Genomic DNA, 8,184 nt, shown 5'->3' with positions numbered 1-8,184 from the left:
ATGCAGTAACCGTCTTTGCATTTGTTGTCTTTCCAGAGGGACAGAGAGTTACAGAGGTGAATTTTGACATTGTGCACTTCTACTCTCTTAGACTGTTATACAAGGCATAAAAAAGCTATGAAGTGTTCCCAACTTCTGCACGCTTAAAGTGGTCTTTTATGTCTTTATAAGTCTCTTATCAAAGACTATTCTTGGTCCCTTCCACTCTATCTTTTATTTGCCTTTTTATTACTCCCTGGAACAGAGAGCTGTGTTCCCAAGGGGGCTTTGTGAGTTGCAAATTGCTCGTATCAGCTTAGAAAATCCCATCCTTTCCCATACTGTGTGTGCTTTTATTTAATTTATAATAATGAGGCAATTGGATCCTTTGCTTTTCTTCTCCATATGAAATAACAGAAACCTAATAGGAGCAACTGATGGAAAGAAAAAACTTACTGTAGGGCAGGAAAGAAATGTCCCTGTAACATCACACTGGGGAATCATGAGCTGGTTTAGCTTCAGCAAAGGGGTGGTTAATAGGGCAACTTAGTTCAAGCAGCAAGTTACGTCAGGTTTTTGCATTCTTTTGGAGTGAGAAGGACAAGGGGTGCCAGCACAAAAAAAAATACTGAAAAAAAAGAAGAGGGCACACAAGGAGAGAAGAGGAGTCTGCTTGCACCTTTTATTTATGATTTATTTCCATTGCTGATTTCTCATTTTGCAGGTTTGTGGTTTTCTGAGTGTTGGCAGGAATTAATTGGCTTGTGCATTAGTTGAGGCAGATGTCCAGTACAAGAACAGCAGCAACTATGAAATGTATTTTTTAAAGTTAATATCCTTTTCTCTTCAAGATCCAAACTTGGAGTCTACAGGTTTTAGCTGGATAACTCAGGCAAAATTACAGGCATTGGCACAAGTCAAAGAATCTCACTGGTCTTGTGATCCTCTCCAAGTAAACCGGCATGTGTGGAAAGAAATTGGATTAAGATGCTATGCTGAATGACAAAAATGCAAACTCTTCACTCACTACATAAAGGAGACAGGTCTGTGGCTATTAACTTTTACAATCAAGTTTTTTTTACCAGATAGTTCCCTTATAATTCCATTTCTTAATTTGTGTTTGTGAATTGAGATATGAAGTTACTAGTCTATAAACATGACTGTGGAAAATAGGAAGAAGTCATAAGGCATTGTAATAGTGCAGGCAATAAAAATGCAGGGTTCATACAGGAAGACTGTGAGCTTAATATAAAGTTTATAAATTTCTTGATCCACTACTGTTAAACCCTGCATTTGTTTTTCCTGCATTAACAACAGACCACCTTTGTTACCTCTCTGGTTTTATACTTACCCCACATGAATAGTTTAATATTGACTTGTCTGAAAAACATGTAATAGAAAAAAATTCCTATGAGTAGTGATTACTCCATTTACAATTTCTGATTAACTTTGATATTTTTGGAAATGTAATTGCATTTTCAAGAGAGATGAAAAACAATATATGGAGTTTTAATTTCTTCATTATTCTTCACATACTACATTATTAATGTTGCCTCATTGACCTTGTCCCTTGAGGCAGGCACTGCTGACACCTTTCTTATTATTTTCCTCATTAATAAACATGTTGTGCCTTCTCCACTAGCCCATGCACTTCTTCCACTATGTTGAGTGGATAAAGTATCTTTTATTATTCATTTATCATTCATTGATTGTTGATTGTACGTCTTTCCGTGCCAGCTTCCTATGACAAGACCACTTGAGTGGTTAGAGTCTTAATTTTGTACCCATGCATGTAACTTAGCTTAGTTTGAATAAGAATTGTATGCTCCAAGTTTGGACGCTGATAAGTGAAAACTATTAACACAAAATATTTGTTTGAGTTGTTGCTATTTTATCTAGGGGCTAAGCGTGTCAGTAATGCAATTTGCTATGAGTTCTCACTGTAAAATATGAATGCTTACTCAGAGCCAGAATGAGAAGAATTCCTACCACTTTTGTCATCCTTCCATAAATTCACCCTGTCCCTCATCCCTTTAGCCAATTTTCTAACATGCTTTGCAATAAGATTTAATGGAGGCTGGAATATAGATAACTCTTTTGTCCACTGGTTAGACACTAACCTACAGTATAGGTTTGCTAAATCTGTTTTTCCAGATTAGGAAGTAGAAAGAAAAGAAAGGGAAAAAATTCTCTGTGGCCTTTGCAGGGTACTTGGCCCCTAGATCCATCAAAAGAGGAGAAGAGACCCTCCTTTCCCACATCATCCAGCCACGCACCTCCTCTGCACTGCGTAACCAAATTGTAGATGTCTGTGCAGCACCTACTTAACTCCCTCTCCTTCTGTCTTAGACATACAAACAGACACATGGTAAACACAGGGACAGTTTTAAAGTCTTGGAGTGTATCCTTTACATAATTGCCATGTTTATCCATAATGATATAGGAAGTGTTCAGACAAAAAAAAAACCCCACAGGGTTAGGAGATAATGTCCCTTGACCATTATAATTTAGTTCCATTGCCTCTGTAATTGCAAAAGTTAAGGCAGTGCATTTTCTCTGCCTGATGGGGAAGATAAAGAAGTAAAAGGTCAAGGTTTTATTTGTCTGTTCTGCCACTGACTTGCTGTATAATCTTGCACAAACCACTTTGAGCTGCCGTGTATCATGTTCCTAGCTAGGATAAAGAGTTAATGGTATTTTCCTACTCTGAAAATAGTTTTAAATCTGTGTCAATTTTATCAGTTTAACAATGTTAATCAACATGAATTTAAGCATTAATTTTGTATGTTTATTTTTCTATATTAAGGTTTATAAAACTGTTTTTATTGTCATGACTGTAAATTGCATTTAAAATCTGTATTTTTATCATGCTATTTTCCCAAGACTGTTAGTTGAAAAGGGTTGGTTTTTTTTTTTCAGGAATGTATGTTGTTTTTATCTAGCACTGATTGATATCAATGGCAAATGATCTGAAAAGTCATGCCATCATGGCAATATAGCAATGAAACAGCGTAGCTTGGAACTTTGACTTTGCTTAGAATTGTTCACATAGCCACATTCATTCAACCCAACTATTTATTCTTTTATCCTCTCGTCCATTCATTCTCTCATGTACTCTGCTACTGACCTATTCATTGGTTATATATTGGTCTGCAAACCTTCGGGCACGTTCGCTGCCCTTTTCACTGACTTACTAGATACCTACCACCTGTTCATTCACTCACTCTTGGACTCATCTGCCCTCAGCTTCAGACCAGGCTTCCAGGCCAGCTTCAGTCTTCCTCTCTTTCCCTACTCTCCCCTGGTATCTTCTACCCTGCAGCTTATTTCTTCCTGAGTTTAATTAAGGACATCAGGTTTAAGAGCACAGTCAATTGTTACAGCTTTCTTTAACTTTGTATTGCTTAATTGCTTCTTCTTCTTTGGTTTTGTTTTTTTTTTTCCTGGCACAGTCTCGATACAGCTTGCCTAGGCTTAAAATATCCATGTGTATATTCATCCCTCAACACAATTTCTGAACTAGGTATATTACTGCTGAGAAAGTCTTTATGTACTACTACTTCGCAGTATGCATTATGAGTACTTTTGAAGATTATACTTTATTGTGCTTATAACAGAGTTTTTTAATATGCTGTTGAGCATGTTGTTCTGGTTCTTTTGTGCTTTTTGTGGGTTTTTGGAAGCTTGTGCAGACCGTAGGCTCCCTGGGGAAACCTAACAGAACTCCAGTGATTTCCCTACTCTATTCTAAGAACCACCCTAGCCTAGAATTCATACAATGCAAAAGAGATTTTAAAAGTACCTTTGTTTCTTTCCTTGAAATATAATTTCATAGCCATATCCCTCAGGAGATGCTTGAAGTCTTGTCTATGCTAGGAAGGTTTTTCTGGTATATTAATACCAGCAGCCAGTCCCAGAGGAGATGCAGCTTATTCTTCTGCTGGTATAAATCACAGCAATTCCCCAAATAAAATACGATAGGGATTTTTTATCCTGCTACTGTATTTGTACTAGGGATTTTCCAGTGTGCATTCAGCATTTGATCCTTTTTCACGCTCATGGCAGATGCAGGTAAATTGTCAGAAGCGCTTCTCCCCCTTCCTGGCAGACCCCAGGTCCTCGGATCATCCTGCTCCCCGTTGCTGTTGCCTCCCAGATCTGGGTGCGACTGCTTGCTTTTCCGTGCCTCATATCTGAGATTTTGATGCTGTGTGACCCTGTTTGCTGTCAGTGGGGTGATGGATGTTAAGCTGGCCTAAGCTGAATCACCATTTTGAAAATCACCATTTTGAAAATGTAATGAGGGGAAATGGATTTCCCAGTGTTTTCCACACAACAAACAGTTCACTGGATGTGCTAATATCCTCCTTCCAACCCTACAGCTTGAAATATCCTGAAATATGAAGATGGCCAGGTAAACTTTCTTGACTGTAAACTTTCTTCATCTGAGCTTATAATAATGATTCCATGTATTTAAGAGGCTTATTTCCTCAATAATTTCATTTTGACAGTATTTCTTAGCCATAGCTAATGTGAATTATAGATATTAGAAATTGACTGTCATGTTATTGTGACAACACATACATATTGCGTAATGCTGGAATTAGGTCAGCTAGTAAAGCAAATGCCAACATCCAATAAACTATATATTTTGTTCAGTCTTGTTTAAATAGCTCCTGTTAACTGAGCTACAGCAATCAAATAACATTTGATATCACCTGTTCGTCAGCAATAAAAAAAAAACCAGTCATCCATGTGTAGCATGCTTGTCGTTCACCAGAACAGCCACCACGGACATGGCGGTAATCAATAACTCATCTGTGACTCAGCAGAAGCATCCTGGGTGAGATCTGTGCTGTCACTGACCTATTTTCTTTTTTATGCCAAGCTGCTGCTCCTTTCATCTTACAGTCACCTGGGCGGGCCTAGCCTTTCAGGTAAGGTTTGCTTTGGGTGTAAATCATTCGTAATTCCGTGGTGCCCAGAGGCTGCATCCCGGATGCAATTTGCGCGGTGGGGTCTGCAGTGGGCAGACGGATCCATCCTGCCTGAGAGGGGACAGAGCAGAGGCAGGGGAATGGGAATGGGAATGGGAATGTGGCACGCAGAGCGTGGTACAAGGCGGCTGGTGCACCCCCTGATGAAATTGCGGGGCCACCGCACCAGCTTTCGGCCGAGGAGCCTCACAACCCCCTCAAGCCACTCAGCCCCAGATCACGAGGGAAGAGGTGCTATCGCTATTATCGGGGGTGCTATCGCATGGGCATCATCCAACCCTTGCCCTGCCTGCTTCCTCCAGCCGGATCCCGCAGGGATCCTTCCATCAACGTCGGTGGCGCTGGAGGAGATCAAAACCAGGGGGGTTTATTGAAACGAGTGAGGAGCAGCGCCCCCGGCGCAGCCCCGGTGGTCTGGGAGCGGCCGCCCTCTCCCCCCCGGAGAGTGAGGGCCGGGCCCGCCCCCCGGCTGCAGCCCCGCTCCGGGCGGGCACGGCGGTTTTGCGCGCCCGCCCCCCGCCGCCGCCATACTGTGGGGCAACCCAAACTTGTTACACACGGGTACCAACTCCTCCTGCTGCCACCGCCCTGCCCCCGCCGGCGCGGGGAGGAGGGGGCTATACTGGCCCAGCCTGCCGCGGGGGAGGTGCCGAGGCTGGCGGGGGTCGCGGAGAGGGGGCTACCGGCAGAGCGCCGCAGGTAGGAGATCCCGGTGGGCCGCCCGGGGAGGGGGCAAGCGGGAGGCGCTGACGCTGCTGGTGGAGGAGCAGGGAGGCGGAGGAGGCAGAAGCAGAACAGACGCCGCAGGGGCGAGCGGGGCGAACGTCCGGCCGCGCCTCCTCCCGCTGAAGGGGGTGTGGGGGCTGCTGGGCCTTGGGTCTGTGGGGGCCGGGCAGGCGGTGCCGGCGCACCTACAGAGCGAGGCCTCCTACCCGGCGGGGCCGAGCCAGCCCGCCGGCTGCGGGGAGGGGGCGCGGGCAGCCCCCAGTGGCAGCGCGGCTGGAGCGGGGCGGAGAGGAGGAGCCTCCCGGAGCAAATGAGCGAGGGCTGGCAGGTTTATAAACGTGCAGCTCCTCCTGCCGCCCCCAGGTCCCGTTGGCTGCGGCGGCTGCTGGAGGCTCGGCTATCCGCGGCGGCTCCCCTGGTGCGTCCCGGGGCAGCGCCTGGGCCCCGCTGCCTGTCCCAGCGGCACCTGCCGCGGGGTCGGGCCGGGCCGGGCCGGGGGGCACCTCCCGAGGGTGGTGAAGACGGGTGCAAGGCGTCTTCGGGCAGGCAGGAGCCGCCCGGGCGTTCCCGAGAGCCAGCCCAGGTTGCCATGAAGGCGTCAGGGCGCTTCGGGACCGGCTGCGGTCTACTGGGAACCGCCGTGCTGGGAGCCTGCTGTTGGGAAACCGGCTGCGTGTGTCGTGAAGAGCTGTGACGTGCAGGTTTATTTTTCAGCTGTCAGGAGAGTTATAGTCAGGTCTGCACGGAGGTGCTGAGTTCGCAAGGGGAGAGTGAAGTGACGTAAGGAGTGTCCTGTCTGTTCCTGCCTGCTGATGGTAGGGGGTTGTCTCCTCTTCTGCGTCCTGGAGGTGTGGGCTGTTTGTCGGCGTCTGCTGGCTGTGCGAAACCACGCAGCACCAGTGTTCAAGGGAGAACCAGCGAGTGGGTGAATGCAGCGATCATAACTTTATTGCTGCAGCTGGTTTATGTTAGGTGGCTGCTGTTAGGCGGGGGGGGGGGGGGCGTGGGGGGGGGCGCGGAACAGGAGCTGGTTCCTCTCCTGGTGTGGGAGGGGGCCTGGATGGATCTGCAGGATGCAGGGCCTTTTCGTGTCTGTTCTTTGGTTTCGCGCTGAAACACTTTCCTGCCTTTCTCTTGCCTCCTGTCTTTATTGTCGCCTGCCTCTTGGAAGAAGATACTTTAGTTGAAAAATCTGAAACATTGCTTTTGCCTGTGACACCCAGGTGTTTCTAGTAGGCTTTGGAAATCAATGTAGGAGTAAAGCCTCTTTTTTTTTTTTTTTAATTAAAGTTTCTACAGTAATTAGCTGTAGGCTGTTGACTGCTTAGAAATAGCTACTGATCTCATGCTCCCTTTTGGCTACCTGGACAGAGGTTTTGTCAGCGAACTGTTTAATGGCTTCTTTTATTAGGAGGAGTGTGAGCTCAGGCAGTAATGCAAGCGCAGCTAAAGGGAGCCCTGCTGCCTGCGTGGCCATGCAGATGGCATATGCGCAGGCCGTGCTGGAGTGGCAATGTCATGTACAAACTGGGTTAGAAAGGGGCATTGTAAGAAAGGGAATAGAGTAGCTTGTGTAGGGTGAAGTGCTGTATGTACCATGATCCCTGTGCGGGTAGGTTGTGTGAGTACAGTGTGCTGTCTGGGGCGTGCATGCTGTGGACGGGCACTCGTGATTCAGGTAGGAGAGATGATGTGCAGGCGGCTCTTTTCCACTGAAAGCAAATGAGTGGCAAGGGAGTAGGTTTCTGTGTGTATGTTCATCAAGGGGAGAAAAAAAAAGCTTTGCAAATGTGGAGCTGCATTGACAGATGAAGTCTGTCTCTACTGGGATTTCTTGGCCTAGAGAGCAAATAATTCACCCCCTGCTCCCAAAAAACAATTATTCTGTGTGTGCTTTGTGGTGGGCAGGGTTTGTTACAGAATCTGCTGACAAAAGCTGCTTGCACTCGTACCTACCAAAATAGGTGTATAGCTGGTTTTTGTTTTGTTTTTTAAAGAAACAAAAGGTATTGTAGCTAGTAGGGAGGGCGGTAGCTCCTTCCACAGCAAGTGAAGCATTTGATGTGAGTGGATTTATTCAAAACAGTAAGACTGATTCATAGATTTTTCTGGACACTGTAAGCAGGGGTGTGCCTGTAGACTTTGTTTAATGTGCTGTGTTGCCCTCTCCTTGCTGGTGTTATGATTTGGCCCCCTCTCTTCCCCCAGTATAAACAGCTGCTACATTAAACACTTGATAACCTTCTGTTAACCTGCTTGCATGGGTACAGCTGTGCCCTGCCAAAAGCACATGGCTTGCTTTCTACCACTTAGAGGTCCTGCAAGAAGGACCTGCGTGCTCTGACACTTCCCTTGCTGGCTGAGCAGCTGCGCTCGTGGTTATCCGCTTTGCCCAACCCCTTACTTGAGGGGGAGGAGCCGGAGACCTCTCAAGAGGGTCTGTAATCCAGCCAGGGCCCCTAGGCTGGAGTAGGAGACTGTG

This window comes from Chlamydotis macqueenii, chromosome Z (assembly GCF_036417535.1).
Source record: "Chlamydotis macqueenii isolate bChlMac1 chromosome Z, bChlMac1.mat, whole genome shotgun sequence".
Taxonomy (NCBI): Eukaryota; Metazoa; Chordata; class Aves; order Otidiformes; family Otididae; genus Chlamydotis; species Chlamydotis macqueenii.
Note: the sequence above shows the minus strand (reverse complement) of the source record.